Source organism: Canis aureus, chromosome 37 (assembly GCF_053574225.1).
Source record: "Canis aureus isolate CA01 chromosome 37, VMU_Caureus_v.1.0, whole genome shotgun sequence".
Lineage (NCBI taxonomy): Eukaryota > Metazoa > Chordata > Mammalia > Carnivora > Canidae > Canis > Canis aureus.
In genome coordinates this window covers 16,728,514-16,751,445 of record NC_135647.1, presented here as the reverse complement: position 1 = coordinate 16,751,445, position 22,932 = coordinate 16,728,514, and the positions used below count along the sequence as shown (strand labels likewise).

The window sequence follows — 22,932 nt, the reverse complement described above, 5'->3', positions numbered from 1 at the left end:
CCAAAGACTGAGTTTGATTTTTGTGAAGATCTATTAATTGTGGTCTTTTTTCCTACTGGGAATGTGCCCACCTCAGGATGGAGGGTACTTGTGAACAAAATCCTGCAAGACAGGAATTGTACAGACACAAGTTAACACCCTTTTAATAGAACTTTTGGGGAGATATCCCTGACATTAAATCCCATTTTGGCACAGATGGTCAATGAGCAAAGATTTGTTACAAGCAGGTAGTGTATCCTACTGACTCCCAAGGAAAAGAGAGCACTTGAGAAAGGATTTTGAGGGATGTTGAATACACTTGTTTTCTTCTATTATGGAAGCACTGGAGATTTTGTACCTTTTGTTTAGAAATATGCACGAATATATGAGATCCTAGTTTATGTCAGGCTGGGTCTTAAGACTAAAGCAGGAAACGAGGTGGTCTGTGATGTCATAGAGGGTCTTCTACATAGTGCCTCTGTCTTCTTTTCAGGACGTGATGGCATCCTGGAAAAAGTACTGGTAGGGAAGGAGTAGATGAGCTGCCTGACTCATTTGGTGCTAGACCCCACTTACCTGGCACCACAAACACTATTATTGCACAGGCACAGATACTGAAGACTATTGTTTTCTTATTACTGCTATTACCATTGCTGTTATCATCAAATACAATAACCTTATAATTACTATTGGACATTCATCAAGAATTACAAAGCACTGCCTCTAAACAGGCTCCACCAAGGGTTGATGACTTCAAGAGACAGAAAATAAAACTCCATCTAAGCCCCATGGTTTGAATGGCCAGAAGCTGTTTTGTCACCACAGACTGCTCTTCTAAGAATATACAGACTTCAACTCACTGAATGTGTCTGCAAGCCAAGGGTTTGCTTTCTCTGTTGTAGAAAGAAATCCTCTGAGACACTGTTATACTGTCTTTCCTGGAACTTTTTGGCATAGAGTAAGTGCTCGGTAAAAGTGTGTTGCTCAAACAGAACCCTATGAACATATGTGTTCTAGGTAGCATATTTTATTTAGGGTTAAATGTCACTAAGACATACACTCATTTATAAAATGTACTCCAACCGGGTGACTGGGTGACTGAGGGGGACACTTGATGGGATGAGCACTGGGTGTTATTCTATACGTTGGCAAATTGAACACCAATAAAAAATAAATGTATTAAAAATAATAATAACAAATAAAAAAAAATGTACTCCAACCATTAAGTCCATGATCTCTGCTTCAGATTGAACTGGGCTCTTTCCAAGGGTGCTTCACAGATTGCCAGTTGTCCTAGAACTAAGTATCATGAATTGCCATAATCCCAGACTCACACATCATCTCACCAAAGAGCTGATATCCCATCAACCACTATGCTAATCACAACATGCGCAGACAATCTAAAAAGAGGGGACAGATGACCAGCCTCCTGTGGCAACTCAGCCCAGGACAAAGCTTCTTTTCCAATCTCATCAGTTCATTAAAGACAAACTATTCCTTCCATGGCAAAAATGAAATGCTCTCAAGAGACATGTTTAAGGCAAATCTTTGAGTATAAATCACTAAGGGTGACAGTTGGGGAGGACCCAGGTAACATTAAATAATGCTAAACTTACCAAGTAACAAGAAAAATTACTGCTGCTCACTTAATTTTCATCTCTAAAGGATTCTACCTCTTTACTTCATAATTTAAGAAATAGTCCCTCAAAGTTGCTTAGATCTAATTAGAATGAAATAACCAGGCCTGTCTATCTACTTTCTGATACTCTAAGCATAGTTTTCCCATTAAGAGTAACTTTAATTTGTTCGGTCAATTAGCCTAGGAATGTACTAGAGAGATTTACCTGCATCCAGCTCACTTTTCCCTAAGTAAGACCAAGTAAAAATATTATGGCCGTAATTCTCCATGTGCCCCACCATACTCATACTTCACCCCTCTTTGCCCTGTTCTATGCCCAAGGTGGCTCACCTCTGTAGATGATATCTATGACTTTCCTTGGCCTCTGGCTTCTGGGTGGGTTTGGTCAATGGGAGGGACCAGAGGAATCTTAGAAAGAGGAAGGAAAGAGAGATGGGTAGATGCAGGGTGTGGCCCCACTCCTTCCCTTAGGGTCACAACTTTGACAGTAGTGCCTCCACAGGCAGCCCCTTCCATGCCTCCTGTTCTCCTCATGTTCTGGTAATGCTGCCCTCTCTCCTCACCCCTTTAGTGCAGGTGTGGTAATGACTTTCTCTGGTGCTAGACTCTGGATGCTTAATCATTTCTTATAGGTTCTCTTAACTGCCCCACACTTCTCTAAACAGTCCCTTTATTATTTTTTTATTTATTTAAGATTTCATTTATTTATTTATTCATGAGAGACACAGAGAGAGAGGCAGAGACATAGAGGGAGAAGTAGGCTCCTTGCAGGGAGCCTGATGAGGGACTTGATCCCAGGACCCTGGAATCATGCCCTGAACCAAAGGCAGATGCTCAACCACCCAGTTGCCCCTAAATAGTCCCTTTATTAAGTTTGCTTCAGTTATTCCTTTGAGTGTTCCATCCATGTTTCCCACCAGTATTCCAACACAAACAAGTCTTCTTGAGTTCTTCACAGGACGGCCCCTTTTCCACACTACAGTTCTTGGATCTGGCATGATAGAATCCATTAGTTGCGATAATGAGCGAAGATGTATATACATAACAGGAACGTGCCATATGTTAATATAAATATCCACAGGGTTGTAACCAATCATGCGCAGTCTGCCATTCTAACCCCAGGTAGCTATTCGCTGCATCATTAAACCATGGCCTAGGTTAATATTAATAGATGTCTTCTATCCTGGATATCAACTTGACTAGCCACTATTATCGCTGACCGAACAGGAAGGTTCTATACTCACACACACACACACACACACACACACACACACACATACATACTTCCTAAATCAGAGGGTTTGATACAGTGGTTTTCTTCTCATCAAGCTTACTTGAAATATGCTCCTCCAGACCATATGTGAACTCTACTGTCACCCCCACACATTGCCCAGTCATGCTACAGTCCAGTAATGGGGTTCCCTTAGGAAGCTTCCCTAAGCCCATATCCTTCCTGTCTCCTGGACACCTATTCTAATGGACTTTGGCTCTTGCTTTTGGTTTCTATCCAAATTCATGATCCTGGGGTCCTGGGATCAAGTCCCACATCGGTCTTCTTGCTCAGTGGGGAGTCTGCTTCTCTTTCTGCCTGCCACTCCCACTGCTTGTACTCTCTCTCTCTCTCTCTCTCTCTGAGAGAGTGCTCCCTTCTAGGTGCTCCTTTGCCGTAGTCTACCCAGCCCTTCAGCTACCACATTACCACCTTTTGGCTGCCTGGTGTCATTTTCCTGACCCATGACTAGATGTGATACTTGGAGATAGAGCCGTAAGTGCTACCAACTTAATTTGTGTGTCATCCAGACCCTCCACATCCACAGGCTTCCTCCCATCCCCCTAAACAATGCTTGACCTATCTGAGTAGATGGGTTCCATGCCACTTTCCTAAACTGGACTTCTGTTGGACTTCTGTTCTCAAAGAGACTGTAGAACAAAGAGCAAATTTCCGGAAAGGTGTACTCGTTCAAAGCATCCTGCAAAGGCAGCCAGTTGCTGCTTTGATGTGACACAAAAGCTGGTTTGACACTACCCTGTGGAAACTCTTCACAAAACATTTTATCTCACTGGATCTAATTTTTTATGCAAAGGTGAAGGTTAAAAGCCAGACTCTGCCTAAACTAGTTCATTACAAATATGAGTGGACTATTATTTGGTGACTAGAAGTATATAAAGTGAAATGAATTACACAGAAGCTTATATAAAGAATGGATGATACATCTTGAAGGCAAGTCCCATTACCCCTTAAAGTTGCTACCAGATGAATCATTTGCCTGAATGTACTTGAGTGGCATAAGAAAGTTCACAAAATAAAGACTCTTAATCAAGAGTAATAAATACCCAATGTTGACTGTGTAATAATTCAATTGACCAAAGCAATATATAGAATATGTAACAATCTGTAGAATATGTCAAAATATGTAGAATTTGCAACAATTGCATAGCCCAGCACCCAATAAAGAAGAATATATTTCATACATGAGTAAATGTTGAATACAACTTTCATTTACACTTGGTGGAATGATCGTCAGGATGTCTGCCAACTGATCCCAAAGGATACCTCTGGCCTGTGGCCACCACTGGTCTACTTTTGGTCCTATGTAGCCCTACCCACCTTTGGCCAATGTTAAGTAGATGAAGAATAAGCACCTGACCCAGAGGGACCCAACCAGAGGCTGTACAAAACCCATTGTCCTGGGGCCTCATAATGAACTGGTATGATCCAATTCCCTCTTGAGGATTGAAAATAAGGGCATTGGGATATAGAGGTTGTCTGGGCCTACCAAGAGCCAAAATTATGAGAGAGCAGAAACTCTGGATGAGCAGACATATGAAGCATAGCTGAGTCATTTTAATAACAGAGCACTTGAGTGATGAATCATAATGCCGTGCGACTCAGATCGAGAATCACTGTCTCACTTAAGTCCATGTAAGACTCAGCCATATTATAGCTCTGAATCTTAGAGTCCATGGCAACCATTTCCTTACACTGGCTCCTTCCTTACAAAGCTTCATGATCTGGCTTGAACGGGTCTCTGCTCTTCTTAAATAAAAGGTGATTTCAAGCCCTGATAAAAAAAAATATATATATGTATATATATATATATATATATATATATATATATATATATATATATGTTTATGTGCTACTCTAAAGTTTTAAAAATCAAAGCAAATATTTTACTTCCTGCTGGTTTTTTCCTCAGAACAAAATGGAAAGGCCAGAACAGTAAATATAACTGTCATGTGCTCAGTACCACAAAAAATCTGCATAACACCAAATTTCAAGAGTGATGGAGTATGAACTGGTCCTTACATGTGGATTATACAGGTAACTGCCCAACCTGTGTGATGTTTGGGGGAAAATGAGGGTCTTCAGCCATGCACAAAAGATCTCTACCCTAAAGTTTAATACTTCGAAAGCCATAGTTTCATCTCTTGTATTTGATCATTTGATTCTTTGAATAAAAATAGTCCAAGGATGAGGTCCTGGGTGGCTCAGTTGGTTAAGTGTCTGCCTTCGGCTCAGGTCATGATCTCAGGGTCCTGGGAGAGAGCCCATCATTGGGATCCCTGCTCAGTGGCGAGTCTGCTTCTCCCTCTCCCTTTGTCCCTCCCTGCCCACCATTTGTGCTTGCTCTCTCTCTCTCTTAATAAATAATATAGAAATAAATAATAATAATTAATAATAAATTATTTATTAAATGAAATCTTTAAAAATATACATATTTACTTTTTTTAAAAGGGTGAGAGAGATTTAATTCTTTAACTACTAGAAGTCATTTATACTTTAGTAAGATTAAAGAAGCATTTCTGCCTAGGGCAAAGGAAAGACAGCATGAGGGCTTCCCAAGAAAGGTAAAATGAAGATGGTACAAACTAAGAAAAAAAAGAAGACTAGCAAGCAGACCTCACACCTTGCTGTGTTTCCTAAAAGCACACCTTGCAGTTTCGGGGTAAAGACTATCCCCAGAAACCTTGACTTTGCTGCTACTTGTTAAGAGTAAACCCGTGGCTTGAATGGTCTTATAAATCAAGCTCACATTTAGTAGAAGTGCTTCCCCTTTCTCTCACCTTATTCTTCACCCCACAGGAGCTCATCTGTCACATTTGTTTCTGACGGTCTAGGGAGCCCCTTTTTTTCCTGAGTGTGAAAGACAGCAAGCCCCACAGGATGGTTATGACTCATACTTGGAAGCCAGGATGAGTGCCGTGTCTATTTTTAAAAGATAATTACGATACATACAGCACTAAAGTCAGTCATCCAGTATTTTATTTATTGTCTTTGTAACCAGATGGTCCTCAAAGTGTTTAAGCACATTTGAACATGCAAGATCCATTATTTATTGCAAGAGATGGCGATCAGAGGCGGAACTTCGCATGGGCCATTAGCAGGTACAGAAGGACGAGAACACCATAAGGCAGCTGGCTTCCACGAAGCCAGAGAGAAAGACGTCCTCTGGACACATTAGTTTCCTAGTCACAGCGCTGTTGGCCGAAAGCACACCTCCATCTCCACCAGAAGCACTTTATAGATTTCTCTGTGTGTGTGCAAGTGAATCTGTCTCTTTTTGTTTGGCTAGAATTCACTGGCAAATATGCAAGGTTTAAAAGGAAAAGAAATAAAGAAACAAAACAAACAAACAAAAAAAAAAAAAAACAGACAGACCTGGGGTCTGTTACCAAAAAACTCACTCTGATATAGAATGCAAAGAGATCCAGAGAGTGGAAAGCTATTAATTCGGAAGAGAAAAGAGAAAGAAAGGGAAGTTTCTTAAAAAACAAGCGAAGGCCCCCCCACTCCCACCCCTTCCCCCTCCCGGTCTCCTCTCCTTCTTTATTATTGATACCTCTCTGCTTTTTGATCTCTGCACTCCTTTGTTTTGGCTTCCCAGGTGCCAAGGGAACATGGCTAGCAGTGAGTTCTTTAGCATCCCGGCCTGCCTCCCTCGGCAGCCAGCCCCTCTGGCTGAGCCAGCTGGATCACACTGAATTAGTCAAGTACTTCATTATCAACCCTCTCTGCACATTTTGCTCCAGGTAATAAATGCCCAAACGAGAGAGCCAGTGCCTTCTGCTGCACTGTCTGTGAAGTTCCAGGGACTGGGCCAATTCTGCACCGCAGCTCCGGCCCGGGAGGGAGGGCACCACTTTTCATCCCCGCCTGCAGTGTCCCCAGCTCCCTGCAGGCGCAGGTTCGCTACCGGCCTGAGCTGCTGCTAACCTGCGCAGCCTGGGAGCACCCAGGAACCCCCCCCATCCCCGCCCCCAGGTCTGGGATCTCAGCTGTGCTCAGCCCGGGAGCACCCAGAAACCCTCACGCCTGCCCCTAGGTCTGGGATCTCTGCAGGGCCCAGCCCTGGAGCACCTCCCTCTGCACCCCCACCTCCGCCCCCAGGTTTGGGATCTCTGCTGTGCCCAGCCCGGGAGCACCCCTGTCTGCACCCCCACCCTCGCCCCCCACGTCTGGGATCTCTGCTGCGCCCAGCCTGGGAGCACCCAGGACCCCCCCAACCCCACCCCCAGGTCTGGGATCTCTGCTGTGCCCAACCGGGAGCACCCAGGAACCCCCACCCCTGCCCCTAGGTCTGGGATCTCTCCTGTGCCCAACCGGGAGCACCCCTGTCTGCACCCCCACCCTCGCCCCCCACGTCTGGGATCTCTGCTGCGCCCAGCCTGGGAGCACCCAGGACCCCCCCAACCCCACCCCCAGGTCTGGGATCTCTACTGTGCCCAGCCCAAGAGCACCCCCCTCTGCACCCCCACCCCCACCCCCAGGTCTGGGATCTCTGCTGTGCCCAGCCCAGGAGCACCCCCCTCTGCACCCCCACTCCCGCCCCCAGGTCTGGGATCCCTGCTGCGCCAATGCACCCTGGCCGAGGGGCCGGGGGTGCAGAGCCCCCCAAGTTACCAGCGTTGGGATAGATGTCGCTCTGGCTCTGCGGAAGCTGCTCTTGTTAACAGGCAGTGGGGCCTGGGGACCCGAGGCAAGGCCGTTGTGACAATGGGATGACAAAAAGCAGATCCGAGGTTGGGTGCGTAAAGCCACAGGGTAAATTTTAAAAATAATAATAATAATAAAGTGGCCACCCTTCAAGACTGCTGTCAGAATTAATCAGGATGCTAATCTTATGGCCCCTTCCCCCTTTGTTAGCGCAGCTCCCGAAGTAAGAGGCGGTGTGACCTTCTGTGGGGTGTCACATCCGGGGGGGGGGGGGGGGGGTTGGATCCAGGTTGACATCTCCAAATCCAAGCACATTTTCTCCGCAGAATTTTCCTGTGGCTGCATTTTGGTTTGGGTTTTTCTGGTTTTTTTTTTCTTTTGTTTTTGTGTTTTCCAGGAAGACTTGCAGTTGAGTTTACTGCTGCAGGGAGGTGAAGCTTCCAGATCTTCTTTCTGGTTGGCAGTTGGCAGGAGCCTAAACCCTGGCCAGCAAGAGAATTGAGCTCTGTTCTGTGCCCACCCCCCCCCACCCCATTCCTGCCAACTCAGTCAAGAGCTTTTTAGGGTGACGAAGACGGCAGTGTCCTCGAATTTTGAAGGCATTTAAGAAAGTCATCTAAAGAGACTAACATCTCAAAGATAACACTGCCTTAATGTAAATTAGGTTTTGGGGTCAGGGGGAACCCCTGGGCAAGGGGAGGATTCAGGGTAGATTTGCAACTCCTTCTTAAAACAAGATTTTTTATTTTTATTTTTTTTACATTCCAGGTATAAGTACTACAGAAAGACCCACAGAGAGAGAGAGACAGAGGCCCAGACCAAATCCCAGTATTTACTATCAAAGAAGGGAGAAGGAGCTCTGAGGTAAAAAAGGGGGCCCCCTCCCCTCCTACCCGTGTACCCCCAAGTGGATAAGGACCAAACTGACAGAAGCGAGGTGCTGTGGCCACCAAGATCTACACGGCAGCATTTAGATAAAAACGTCACCAGCAAAATACTGCTAAATTAATCCAACTTCTTTTGATTATTGATGTCCTACTGTTTTGTGCCCGAAACAACATACAAGATGCATCAGTCATTTATAAATTATTCATTCAGTTATTTTGGCAGCAGTGTCTTTCCATTTATCAACTGATAAATGTACGGAAGATAAGAAGGGTAATTTCATAGCCCCTTGACATTTACCTTTGACATGATTTTCATATTTAATAAGGGAAAAACACTAATGAAATACGCTTGACAACAGCGAAGGCATCACAGATTAGCACCAGCAAAAATGCGCCACGGGCACCTGATCTCCCAGCCTCGGCCAGAACCTCCTACAGATCCACCAGGCCTCCTGCTTGACACTCTCCCCGTTGGTCATACCCACGTGACGGAAGTAGACAAAACTGGTATTTTTGCTTTTGTGTTGTGTTTTGTTTGTTGTTTGTTTGGGCTGAAGAGTTTTACTCTGTGGTCTACACAGCGGGGAGGCATGGTTTACATTTTTGGGTTTGGGCAGGGCGGGGGTCTAAACAGTTTTATTTCCTAAAATATTTCCGCCAGGCAAACTGAACAGGTCCATAGGGGAGGAGTTTGCCTTCTCGTTTGTGTACCAAGCCCTTGAGAATTGTATCTCCCTCTGATTCCTCATGAAGTTGCAGTGAATAATCCCTCCACTCTTTGCCTCCCCACTGTAACCACATCTAATTTTGGCTGGCTTCTTACCATCTCCTCACTTGCCTTTCCATTCTACTGCCCTCCTCTGACCAACACTCATATGTAGGGAGATCCAGAGAGAAGCAAACACTGGTTATCAGATGACCCTCAGGGAACCAATCTGGGATCTAGTTTTGGAGCAGGTCTTGCAGCCAAATGGAATGGGTTCCCGAGGTTGAACAACCGGCTCTGGCCAATCAGAGGCCAGAAGAGGTAACAACAGCAGCAATTTTCTTCATTCTTCCTAGCTAACTGGTTCATCTAAATGGTTCTCCTGGTTCCAGAAGCTTCATCCCCACAACTTTGTAAAATATATGCATATATTAAGAGAATAGTGTAAATGGTTTTCAGAAGGGAAGATGGGTAGACAGACCATTTTATTTGGCTATCCTTTTGATATAAAGCATCATCGAATCCTAGAGTAACTGGGATACCAGGCAGGAAACCAAAGCAGGAATTTAAGAATAATATCTCATAGGTGAGTTTATTAGGATCAGATTAGTAAAGTACATGACAGTGTTTATAAACAATAATATTATCCAACTATTAATTACCATTTCACTCACAAGACTGATTTCTTTGAGAAAAAGGAACCACATTACACTCATATTGGTATCCTCATAACCTAGCACAACCTCAGCCAATCAGTAAGTATTCAATAAATATATGTTTTACAAAGTTAGCATTTATTGAGGGCTTATCACCTGGTAGGTACTGTATTAAACACTTGACATAATTATTTTATTTTGTCAGCCTCACATTGCTATCAAGGCTAGTTCTCAATACTATAAGGCATTTAGAGATTAGGGAAATGAGACGTAGAGAGGCTAATTTTCCTATAGTCATGTCATCGTAAGTGGCAGAACTAAGGTAAACTCACAGGCAATCTAATGCTGGAACCACGCAGACCACGTCTTGGGTTAAACATAGAAGATGAGAGAAGAGAAGGAAGATGCTAGGTCAAAGGAGAGCCAGCAAAGGGTGGCTTCTGTCCCTGGGCTGGGGTCCATTAAGTTCCTCACACATCGTACCATGGGTCTAAAGCAACAGCTTTCTGGAAGTATTTGGAAATGAAATGCACAATTCATGTACTTACATTTTTATAACGGGAAAAAAATCACCCAAAAGCAAGACATAGGATGAAAAGTATAAAGACCACAATTTTAAACTTTTTCTTTGATAAAATGTTACTGTAACGCTAAATAATTTATTTAAATAAATAATAAACAGCAACCTGCAATGTATACCAGAAGAGATGCCAAATGCCATGAAGGTCAAGCTATTAAGAGTGAATACCCTTGACTGCAGATCTCAAGCAAAGTCGATAGGGCACACCTCTCTAAAGCAGATGGCACAGCTGAAAGGTTAAACCAACAATCCATGTGTATCAGTTAGCAATTGCTGCGTAACATATTACCTCAAAACTTGGTGGCTTTAATGATCATCATTTACTGCCTCACAGTTTCTGTAGGTCAGAATTTGGGCATGGCTTCATGGATTTCTCTACTTCAAGACACCTCAGAAGCTGAAAGCAAAGTATTGGCCAGGCCTGCAGTCATCTGAAGTCTCAACTGTGGTCCACTTCCAAGTTCACTTATGTGGTTGAGGGTTTTAGGTTGAGGGCCTCAGTTATTTGCTGGATGTTAGCTGGAGGCCTCTCTCAGTTCCTTGCCATGTAGGCCTCTCCATAAGCAGCTCACAACATGGCAGCATGCTTCATCAACGCAAGCAAGCAAGAATAACTGGAGAAAGAGAAAGTGTGTGAGCAGGATGACAGACATAGTTTTTATAACCTGATCTTGGAATTGCATCCATTTATTTTTCCATAGATGCAAGCTGCTACACATCCAGCCCACACTCAGTGCACAGGTTTATACAAGAGTGTGAACACCAGGAGGTGAGAGTGAAGGGGGCCGTCTTTGAAGTCTGCCTGCCTCACTTTGTTTGAAACTACAGGAACAGGTACATGTACTGGCAGTGGGAAATTCATTGGACCAATTAACACAAAGTCATGAAAAGCAGGGAATATGGGGGATGAACAGAGAATTAAACAAATAAGCTATAATTTGCAGAAAGCATTCTTTTTTTTAATATTTTTTTTAAGTTTTATTTATTTATGATAGTCACAGAGAGAGAAAGAGAGGCAGAGACATAGGCAGAGGGAGAAGGAGGCTCCATGCACCAGGAGCCCGACGTGGGATTCGATCCCGGGTCTCCAGGATCACGCCCTGGGCCAAAGGCAGGCGCCAAACCGCTGCGCCACTCAGGGATCCCCAGAAAGCATTCTGTATTTGATAAATGTGATAAATTGTGTGAATGACTCCAGTTCTGCAGCCTTGTATCCACACTCATTTTCAAGTGACTTTTCAGTTCCTGTCACTAAGGAGACACAGTCTGTTTCCTCTGAATCTTGACTCAAGTATATTGATTTGTTTTGGCCAATAGGATAAGGTAAATGTGATGTGCCAATTCCAAGACAAGTTCTCAAGAATCCTGTGTATTTCCTCTTACACCTCTGCCACTGCTACAAGAAGGACAAATGCAGACTAGCATGCTGGTCTCAGAAGGTGGATAAAATAGAGAGAGAGCAAAGCCATCCCCAGCCTCACCTAAATTAGCCAACCGGCAACCAGTCACAGATTTATGAATGAGCGTAGGTCCAAAACACTCACGATAATAATAAATGATTATTTGAAGCTGCTAGCTTTGGAGTAGCCTATTATGCTGGAAGAAGGCTAGTCATACAGCATGAAAAATAAGGGAATATCTGTATGGGGAGTAGTCTTTTGCTAATAATCTCAGCTGGCCTGGGTGAAATAAACGAAAAAGTTCAAAGGAATAATCTACAAGAACAAGTAGAATTCCTGCAGGAGTGACACATGGTTTGTCTTCCCTATAGCTGATCCAAGAAAAATGTGCTTTATTTAAAAGAAGGAGGAGGAGGAATTGGAGGAAGGGGAGGAGGAGGAGCTCTTTCTAAAAAATGAACTAGCACAAAATACCAAAAAAAAAAAAAAAAGAAAGTGTAAGAAAAAGGAGAAGAAATGCCAACTAAAATAATATGCCCTCAAAAAATTGCCATAAAGTAAATGAAAACTATCAGAAAACACATTATCATAAATTTTGAAAATGTAATGAATGAATTGACCCTACAAGAGCTTAAATAAGATGCAAAGATCAAAGATGATACAAAGAACTAACATTAATCGACACATAAGCTTGAAGACCTAAGGGGAAAAAATAGGGCAAAAAAGCAGTAGAGAAATGAAGTTCAAATTGTAAGTAATATAAAAGGAAATAAACACTATAGAAAATATAAAAAAGAAAAGGTAAACAAATTAAGATGGAAATAGTTTCAAAATATTAGAGAGAAAATAGTTTCCAAGTAAAACATACTAGAAAACATCAGATTTGCATAAAGTCTGTCTCTGAAGAAAATAAGGAAAGTTAGTAACACAGAAAAAAAGAAAGCTAAAATTCAGGAAAAGTTTCCAAAAATATAAGACTTGAATCTGTACAATGTAAAAACATGCATCCAAGGAAAAATTATGGCAATATTTACATATTCTCTTTGAAAATATCCCATAAAACTCCCTAAGCTTCAAAGATAGAGAAAGAATAATTTAGGGATCCAAGAAAATATCAAGTCATTTATGAAGAAGAAAAAATAAAGCCAGTCTCAGAGTACAGGAAGATCCAATACTAGAAGATAAGAGAACGGCACCCAAAACCCAAAAGATCCTTAAGGAAAGAAGGTACAACTAAAGAGTCTTGTACTCAGATAAACCAACTTTCAAGTATAAGGGCAACAAACACTTTTCCACGTACAAGAAACAGATTTTAGATCCCAAGAGCTCTCATTACAAAACCACTAAAGGGGCATCTGGGTGGCTCAGTCAGGTAAGCAAAGCATCTGACTCTCGATTTTGGCTCAGGTCATGATCTTGTGTTCATAAGATTGAGCCCCACCACAGGATTCCCCGCTGAGCAGGGGAATCTTCACTCCCTCTCCCTCTGCCCCTCCCTTGCTACTGTTCTCTCTCTCTTTTTCTCTCTTTCTCTCAATTTATCTCTCTCTCTAAAGTAAATAATCTTTTTTAAAAATAAAATAAAATAATAAATAAATAAATAAATAAATAAATAAATAAATAAATAAATAAGATACTACTGGAGAACTAACTTCAGGTGACCAAGAGGTAAATGCAGTCATTCTACCTAAAGACTGATGAGGAACATTGAAACTACTGGTGTGTCTAGGATTTGAACAAATGTAAGAATTATGCATTAAAGAACACACTCTTATCATTTAAAATTCTAACAGTATGGAAATTACATGATTAACAAAAATTGAAATGGGAAGGGGAAAGTAAGAAATAACACAATTATGTTGATTTCTTCTTTAAAAAAAAATTAGTTTAGTAGCCTGGGGTCAAATGAGGCCATTTAAACCTGATCTATGAAATACAAAGAAATAAGGACATTTAGAGATATAATCATTAAAAATATCAATTAAAATTAGGTCAAGGGAGGAAGGGATACACACACATACACACACAGAACATTATTCAACCATGAGAAATAAGGAAATCCTTCCATTTGCAACATAGATGAAACTTGAGGACATCATGCTAAGTGAGATTAGCAGACACAGAAAGACAAATACTCACGTACTTATGGAATCTCAAAACAAAACAAAAGAAAAAAAAAAAACACCTCATAGAAGTAGAGTAGAATATTTATTACCAGGGCAGGGGAGGGGCAAATGGAGACATGTCGGTCAAAAGTACAAGCTGCAGTTATGTAAGATGAATAAGTTTACAGATCTCATGTACAGGAATGATTACTTAAGAACTCTAGAAATATGCTAAAAGGGTAGACTCACTCCTTATGCACTAAAAAAGGTAACTACGTAAGATATGTTAAATAGCTGGACTGTAGTCATCATTTCACTACGTATATGTATATCAAATCATCGTGTTATATACCTTAAATATATACCATTTTTACTTTACAGAAGTAATTTCAACTGTTCACAGTAGGGATACTCTTTTAAGGTTATTGCTATTAAATAATGATAGATACTCTTTTAAAATTATTATTATTAAAATAATTGCTAGAACACAATTTAAAACTTTTAAACTTATTATAAGAAACAAAGAGGGGTGCCCAGATGGCTCAGTTGGTAAAGCATCTGCCTTTGGCTCTGGTCATGATCCCAGGGTCCTGGGATGGAACCCCGCCTTGGCTCTTGGCTCAGTAAGGAATTGGCTTCTCCCTCTTCCCCTGCCCCTCCTCCCTGCTTGTATTCTCTCTCTCTTTCTCTCTCAAATAAATAAATAAAATCATAAAAAAAAAACAAATATTTTAAAAAGAAACAAAGTACAAAAAAAAAAAAAAGAAAGAAAGAAACAAAGTACGAGCGCCTGGGTCAGTTAAGCATCCAACTCTGGGGTTTGGCTCAGGTGGTGATCTCAGGGTTGTGAGATTGAGTCCCACATCAGGCTCTGCACTTAGCATGGCATCTGCTTAAAAGACTCTCTCAAATAAAGATAAATATATCTTTAAAAAAAGAAACGAATAAAATAGCAAACAAAATGAAATAAATAAAATCTTTAAAAAAAAAAGAAAGAAATACAAAGAGCAAGACATAATATAAGAGAACTGAGAAATAAAATTCACTATAAAACAAAACAAAGCAAAACCCCCAATCATCTGAACACTTGTAACTCTCTATTAAACAAATTGAGTCAAGACTAGAATCTAGACTGAAATTATAGAATATCTGAGAAATGATGGAAATGAAAAAAATTAAATATCACCATGAGAGCTATTGTCAAAGAAAGGTGTCAATCACGCTTCATGTGGAAACACTAAACACTAATTGTTTTAACTAAAACAATTACATTAAAGTCAGGAACAAAACAAGAATATCCTCACCATCATCATTGTTGACCATTGTATTGGAAGGACCAACCCCTGAATTTATTATTTATAGATGATATTTACCTAAAAAACATAAGAGAAACTATTGGAAAACTATAATGACAAATATCACTAACTTTCCTGTATAAAAACAAACAACTGGGGACACCTGGGTGGCTCAGTGGTTGAGCATCTGCCTTTGGCTCAGGTCTTGATCCTGGGGTCCTGGGATCAGGTTCTGCATCAGGCTCCCCATGGGGATCCTCTTTCTCCCTCTGCTTATATCTCTGCCTCTCTCTCTCTCTGTCTCATGAATGAATGAATGAATGAATGAATGAATAATAAAATCTTAAAAAAAAACAAACAAACACAAATGTATGTTCTAGGTCTTGCTTACCTATAAAACTCATCATATAGCAAAATCAAGAAATAACCATTACAGACACATGGGTATGACTACTCTCCAGTATCAAGAATTGTGCGATTCATTTTCTCAAATCACAATGTGATAGTATTTTGCTTTTCTTCCTTTTAATTGATATCACCAGCTATTTTCTGCTCCGAATGTTACATGCCTTCGAATGTCATAGAATAACTTTTCCAAAAAGCAAATCTTTATTCTTCAGAAATGTGACGTCTTTACAATTCATGTTAAGACCTCTGCAGACTAGTCTTAGGATAAAGCTTATGTTCCTACAATGAAAACACGATTGAAGGTTACATTTTTTTATGAAACTGTCTGAAACAAAGATATAAGATAATTTTTCTCTTTCCAACTTCCAGACTGTTAATTCCATGTTCCTGAGAAAACTCCTTAGCCCTCAACCTTGGTATTTCCCTATCTGTAACATATTGATGACAGAGTAGATGGCATCATGTGTGGTCATTTATACAGCCAAATTCAAGACTGAATGAATACAGATCAAATTTGCCCCAAAAAATATGGAAAACAATAAGGTAACCATTTTGTGAATCTTCTTAGGTGATGTTTTCAGCCTATGCTTGCAACAAGAACATGAAACAGATAGAAAGGAATTTATGCTATTGTGGTTAAAATGGAGGGGGAGCTTATTATTGTTATCAGTCTATATTTGAGCAATGAAGTAACCCTAAATAATTTAGGGTTATTTATCTAGCCCCTTCTTAATGTTGGCAGTCCAGCTATCTCCACAACAAGAATATTTGTGTAGTTTCATTTATAATGGTTTCAAATGGAAACAACTGAAAAGTCCATTCAATAGTGGAATAGATAACTGATGTATTTCTTTCTTTTTTTTTTAAGATTTTATGTATTTACTCATGAGAGACAGAGAGAGAGAGAGGTAGATACATAGGCAAGAGATGCAATCTCCCAGCAGGGAGCCTGATATGAGACTCAATCCCAGGACCCCATGATCATGCCCTGAGCCCAAAGCAGACGCTCAACCACTGAGTCACTCAGGCATCCCATTTGCTATGTTTCTTGATTCTACTATATGAATGTATTGTATAGATCAGCTAGACAGTTGAAAGAAGTGAATATCTTCTTGTCATTGTCAATGTCAGGGACATGTGTCTCTGTGTCTTTCATGAATAAATACAATCTTTAAAAAAAAAAAAAGTGACATGTCATACTGTGGAGGAAAGGGGCATACTGAGAAGATAAATAGCCCAAGTGTCTAGAAACTGTTCCTGAGACAAGAAAAAAGCCACTGCAGTCATCTGAGCTAAGGGGAAATCAGAAGGCATTTGGATGGATGAAGCTCCAACATGATGTAGAAAAAGCCTTTAAATCCAAGATAAAGACTCCAGATGACTCAAAAATACTTTCTAATCAAGCTCAAGTATCAGACCAGGATTGGCTTATGTTCTACCTAATGACAGTTAAGGTTTTCTGAAAAAAGGCACTACGTTGTGTGTATCTCTGAACTTTTCTTCCAACGATGTCACTTCAAACCATATTTGGTGACACAAATTGTTTAGCTACTTTGTAAAAAGCTCATGGTGTCATAGCAAGAACGAGACAGAACGGTCAACCTTACCTAACTAAAATTCAGCTTTCCGGTTGGAGGCAGGTTATTTCGTTCCTGAGTCTTAGTCTACTAATCTGTAAAATGAGAATAAGAATAAATGGAGCTGTATGTCAGAGTAAAGAATGAAGCATATAAAGGACGCTTAACAGGTGACTGCTTCCTTCTTTCATTTAATAAAGTTATCTTATTGACCTCTAAAATGTGGAATGAGAAAGAAGGCACTCCAAGGTCTCTCTGTTCCTCTGTCTTTCCCTTTTCACGCCTTCCCTCTTATCTTGTGAGCCCAAGCATCTAGATGTATTTAATGACAGCTACTTTATTTTTTTTAAGTAATCTCTTACACGCAACATGGGGCTTGAACTTACAACCCCAAGCGTCGTGGACTCTACTGACTGAGCCAGCCAGAGCCAGGTGCCCCTAAATGACAGCCACTTTAATTATGAGTTTGTATTCCTTGAACAGAAAACAAACGTGAAAGTTGACTCTGTGAAGCAAAACCTAAAACGTCATAGTGGGAACAAAAATTAATGTAGTGCTTCCTGGTGAATACATGCTCTGAAAGGAGGATGATCTTGAATGGACAATAGTGTGTGGATTGAATCCGGGCTACACTAAATGCTCAGCAGAGAAATCCTTTCCTCTTACCCTTCCCCAGTCAAGTTCAAGTACATAGAAACACATAACTCTCCCTCAATAAGAAAAGCTTATGTATGCCTATCTCATGGAGTCACTGAGTTTAAAAATAAAGACCTACACCTTCAATCATAAGCCTTCAGCTTTTAAAAATTACCTCTGCCTACTTGAATAAGCTATAATATGTAGGCAAAATTTTCCCATCTTAGAGGTATGGAAATTGTCCAGTTTTTAACCAATCCTAATTTGAATTTATTATTCTTTTCCTTAAGCATGATGGCGGCCAAATGAAAGAAATTCTCCTAATTATTACCACCTATGCTTAATAAGATGACTCTGAATTTGTGCTTCACTGCTTTAAACTTTTCTTTGCATATAGTTTTCATTGCACCAGTGAAGTATCTCTAAGTGCATCAAGAGATCACATTGCTCTTCAAATAGGTCCATTTTCAAAGGGTTTCTTTTTTATCCCAAATCAAAAGTATCATCTTCTCCTCGTTATCTGTACCTTCTTATATCTTCTGTATTTCTCCTCTTGGTGCCACTAGCCTTGCAGGTACTTGGGTTACTTCTTGGCTCATCCCTTTTTGTTGCATTACAGGAGCAATGAGCTACCAAGTCCAGCTGATTCTACAAGTGAAAAAGGTGTACATCCAACTGTACCTTTTCCTTCCCACTGCCAAAGAGCCACCTTAGACTCTCATCACCTTCTGGCCTGTACCAATCACAATAGTATTTTCTTTAGGAATTCTGTTTCAAATCTTTTTGCACCTTGAAGTCATTCCACTACCTTGAGATTGCAATTCCTACAGCACGATATTGAATAAATTATTCCTTTCACACTTATTCACTCAGGACACTTTGATGGCACCTAAATAGATACTTAAAGCCCATCGTTAGCCAACCTCATTTTACACTTACAGGCTTTTCACCATACCACTGCCCTTCTCTCACACTCAGTTAAGCCAAATGAAATTGTCCAACATAAAAAAACTACAGAGGGCTTCTCTCTTCTATGCCTTTGCTCTTCCTGCTGCTTCTATATATTCTTTTCTTTCCATTTTCCCTCACTAGCTGAAATCTTAGAACTGCTTTAAAATCCAACATGAATTTGGGATGCCTGGGTAGCTCAGTGGTTGAGCATCTGCCTTCGGCTAGGGCATGATCCTGGGGTTCTACATTGGGCTCCCTGCAAGGAGCCTGCTTCTCCCTCTGCCTATGTCTCTGATATGTCTCTCTGGCTCTAATGAATAAGTTAATAAAATCTTTTTTAGGGATCCCTGGGTGGCACAGTGGTTTGGTGCCTGCCTTTGGCCCAGGGCGTGATCCTGGAGACCCCGGATCAAGTCCCACGTCGGGCTCCTGGTGCATGGAGCCTGCTTCTCCCTCTGCCTGTGTCTCTGCCTCTCTCTCTCTCTCTCTCTGTGTGTGACTATCATAAATAAATAAAAAAAAATTTAAAAAAAAAAATAAATAAAATAAAATCTTTTTTAAAAATGCAACATAAATTCTGTAATGGATTGTCTAATCCCTAGAGTTAGAAATACCTTTGCCTCCCTCTGAGTTCCCTACCACGTTGAATGTCCCTTTTCACACTTAACTATTCATTAGAGTTATTGATATATGTTTATATTTTTCTATTGTACCTAGATATGCTTCTCAGAGTCAAGATCTGCCCATTGAAAGATAATTCTCCATCTCCAGATGCTTCTGCACATCTTCCAAGCAGACATTGCATTTGTTTTAGACTATCTTTTCAAGGATGTTTGCAGAGTGAACAGTCTTGGAGGACAGAGGTAGTATCTCCCTTCAGGGCACAGGTCATCAGGCATGCTTATTTCCTTTAAAAAAAAGATTCAGGCTTCTGAGCTCCAGGGTTCCTCTCCTGTAACCCACTCCACTATATGTACAGATATTATCTGGCCCTCTTTACATTGTCCTTTGGGAATTGAGACTCAGAGGACCAGCACAAATGCTGATACTTGGGCTACCATTCTTACTCTGAAAAGTCCTGTCTCTGACCCAAGGGTCTCATGTCTTCCACCAGCATCCTTGAAACTATGGGAGACTCTGACAGATAGACTCCAACATGGTCCTCAAGGTCCCCATCTCCTCATATCAATGCCCTGTCATGTCCTCTTCCCTTGAGGATGGGTATTGCTTTTAACTAATAAAATATAGAAAAAGTGACATGGATATATGTGATTATGTGTACGTAATCATATTACATATATCTATAATGTCTGTCTTACAAGAAAACTCTCCCCCTTGCTGGCTTTGAGGAAGAAAATGGCCATATTGAGAAGATCCATGTAGCAAGAAACTGAAGGTAGCCTCCAGCTGAGAACTAGCAAGAATTGGGGCCCTACAGCTTGTAGGAAACTGAATGCTGTGAAAAATCATTAGAACTTGGAAACAGATGTTTTTCTAGCCAAGCTTCAGATAAGAATACAGTACTGGTAATATCTTGATTGTAGCCTTGCAAGAGATTCAGTTAAGCTATGCCTAAGCTGTGACCCACAGAATCTGTGAAAAATAAATGTGTCTTGTTTTAGGCCACTAATTCTGTGGTACTGAGCAAATGATAATAAACAGACTACTTTCGTAGTTTGAAAATAGGGTGAAATCTCAGACCCCTCACAGTATTTGACTGTTTTATCAGCAAAGATTGGATGCTGCCAGGCATATGACTTTCTGTAAGAGAAAGGAAAAGGGCCTTATGCAAAATTGATGAGAATTGAGGGAAGTTCATGGAAATCAGTAAACAATGTACAATGTTGCCTCCCTACTGTATGGCAACTGGGTCAACTTTTGGCAAAGTCAGAAGTCTGGTGTGCAGTGGCAACTCTGTCTCAAAGAACATGAGGTTCTTTATTGTTTGCCCAGTATAAGATGGCCAATGTATTGACCAAACTGTATGGTTAACCAGGCAATAAGTAGTCCTCTACTTTATTGCCTATTAATAAGGAGGAAATGTTTCTAACCTTCCAACCCAACAGTTGTAGGCCAGATCTCAAGAAGCAAATTCAAAGACAATCAGCTGAATAGTGCCCTAGTTATTGCTAACCCTTCTCTAGAAAGGGGAACTTCCTCACCAATCTGGCTGTCAGCCTCAGGTCTACAACAACACTAAGATTCATTCTGGTGGGGACAAAAGGTATTGACTTCTCTCAAGCAATAGTTATAGAGATACCCACTTATATATTTTATACAAGGAAGAAAATTTGCAACTATCATAGGCAGAAATTCATAGCCTCATGGTCATATCTAAAAAAAAAAAATGGTAGTTATCTTATTGACAGAAATTTTATGCCTCACTCCATTGCCCGAAGCAAAGTTGATGGTCAATGGAACCCTTGGGCATGGGCCTGGTTCACAAATAGATGAGCTAAGTTGATGCCCATTTGTCCCCACTGAGCTGCTACAGCTGTCCAGCCTCAATGACAGCTATGCAAAACCAAAAACGCACATACTTGCTCTGGTCAGTGGGCATAATAACCAAAGGACATTCTCACAATTCTGGCCACTATTCTCCTTGATAAACTATGTTTTATTGTTACTGGCTCTTACACTGGAGCCAATGGCCTAATTATTTGGTCTGTCACTTGGAAACTGCAGACTGGCAGATTAAAAATACTCTTATTTAGGGCCGTGAAATGTGAAAACAAATCATGCTGCTAATGGAACCATCTGGGTCACTCATGTAGATGCTATACAAGGGCCTATCCTCAGATGAAACCAACAGAAATCAAGTTACTGATTAAGTCTGTACTACCCAGATTATCAATACGGCTGCCTGGATTCATCATCAAACTAGACATGGCAACATATCCACCATCTTATAGAGTAGAAAAAATAAAGAGCCTCATGTTTTTTGAAATAGAGTCATCACTGCACAAAAGACTTTTGTCTCATCCCAAAAGTTGACCTAATTGTTTTATGGTGAGGGGAGCAACATTACACAGGATATGGCACATACTCATTTCTGGAAGATCAACTACATTAGACCCTTAACTGACTCTCAGGGATCCGGGTGGAACCTCATTGCCATTGACACTTTTTGGTTTATGATGTTACTTTTCCAGTGTGATCAGCAGAATCCAGCCACACTATTCTGGTAGTTAAAATTAAACTGAGTCATGTTTTTAGTTCTCTGGATCATTTGCATTTTGATATTGTTGTGCTTTTATCACCAAAGCTACTGTATAATGGGCTAATAGTCAAGGTATACAAAACTTGCTAAAAATAATAGAGCACTCATCCAGCAACTAGTGGAGCTTAACAGATGAGTGTGGTCAAGGGAGGAGACTCTCAAAGACAACTCTGCCAAAACCACTACCAACTCAGAGTGACTGGGGGTATACGTGAGGTTGAACTCGATAAGGAACAATATCAGAGGGATAATACTGCAGAAGAAGTAAAGTCCACAAAAATAATTTGGGCAATCACTAAAAAATGACAAGGTCAGGAGGGGGCTACCAATATCAAGAGTTGTACAAAGTATTATTTAAAATTCCCAGTTTCCAACACAAAGTTACAAGACTTCCAAAAAAACATTATAGTATGACCTGTACACTGGGGAAAAGGCAGGCAACATAAACTGTGACAGTAATCAGATAATCAAATTTAATATATAGAGTGATTATAAATATGTTCAATAGTCTAAAAGAAAACGATATTAAAGAAATGAAGGTATAATGATAATGGACAATGTCTCATCAGATAAAGGCTATCAATAAGGAGATATAAAAAAAAGAGTCAAATGGAAATTCTGAAAGTGAAAAGCACAATAACAGAAATTGAAAATTCGTAAAAGGACTCAAAAGAATATTTGAATGGCAAAAGAATTAGCAAACTTGAAGATAGAGTAATAGAGAATATGCATTCTAAAAAAATAGATTTAAATAAGAATAAAGAAAAAGGAAGAGAGAAATGCAAGACATTATAAAGTGCACTTATATATACATAATGGAAATATTAGAAGGAAAAGAAGGAGAAAAAAGTGGCAGAAAAATATTTGAAGAAATAATAGCCTAAAACATAAATGTAATGAAAAACATTAATTTACTCATCCAAGAAGTTCAACAAACTCCAAGTAGGATAAACAT

The 22,932-nt window shown here is 40.4% G+C and overlaps 1 long non-coding RNA gene across 5 annotated transcripts; it reads left to right on the top strand.

The window, feature by feature from the left end:
- The first annotated feature begins 467 nt into the window (after positions 1 to 467).
- LOC144306610 (uncharacterized) lies at positions 468 to 21,923 on the top strand. Of its 5 annotated transcripts, none has more exons than XR_013373696.1 (9): positions 468 to 937; positions 4,819 to 4,943; positions 5,908 to 6,007; positions 6,508 to 6,652; positions 8,325 to 8,420; positions 8,803 to 8,950; positions 11,087 to 11,219; positions 15,963 to 16,136; positions 19,475 to 21,923. It is a non-coding gene; the product is annotated as an uncharacterized LOC144306610 (long non-coding RNA). The 5 variants fall into 5 exon arrangements; XR_013373697.1 differs by having other exon boundaries at positions 8,770 to 8,950; XR_013373698.1 differs by lacking the exon at positions 11,087 to 11,219 and adding an exon at positions 9,325 to 9,470 and having other exon boundaries at positions 8,770 to 8,950.
- Positions 21,924 to 22,932: the final 1,009 nt, after the last annotated feature.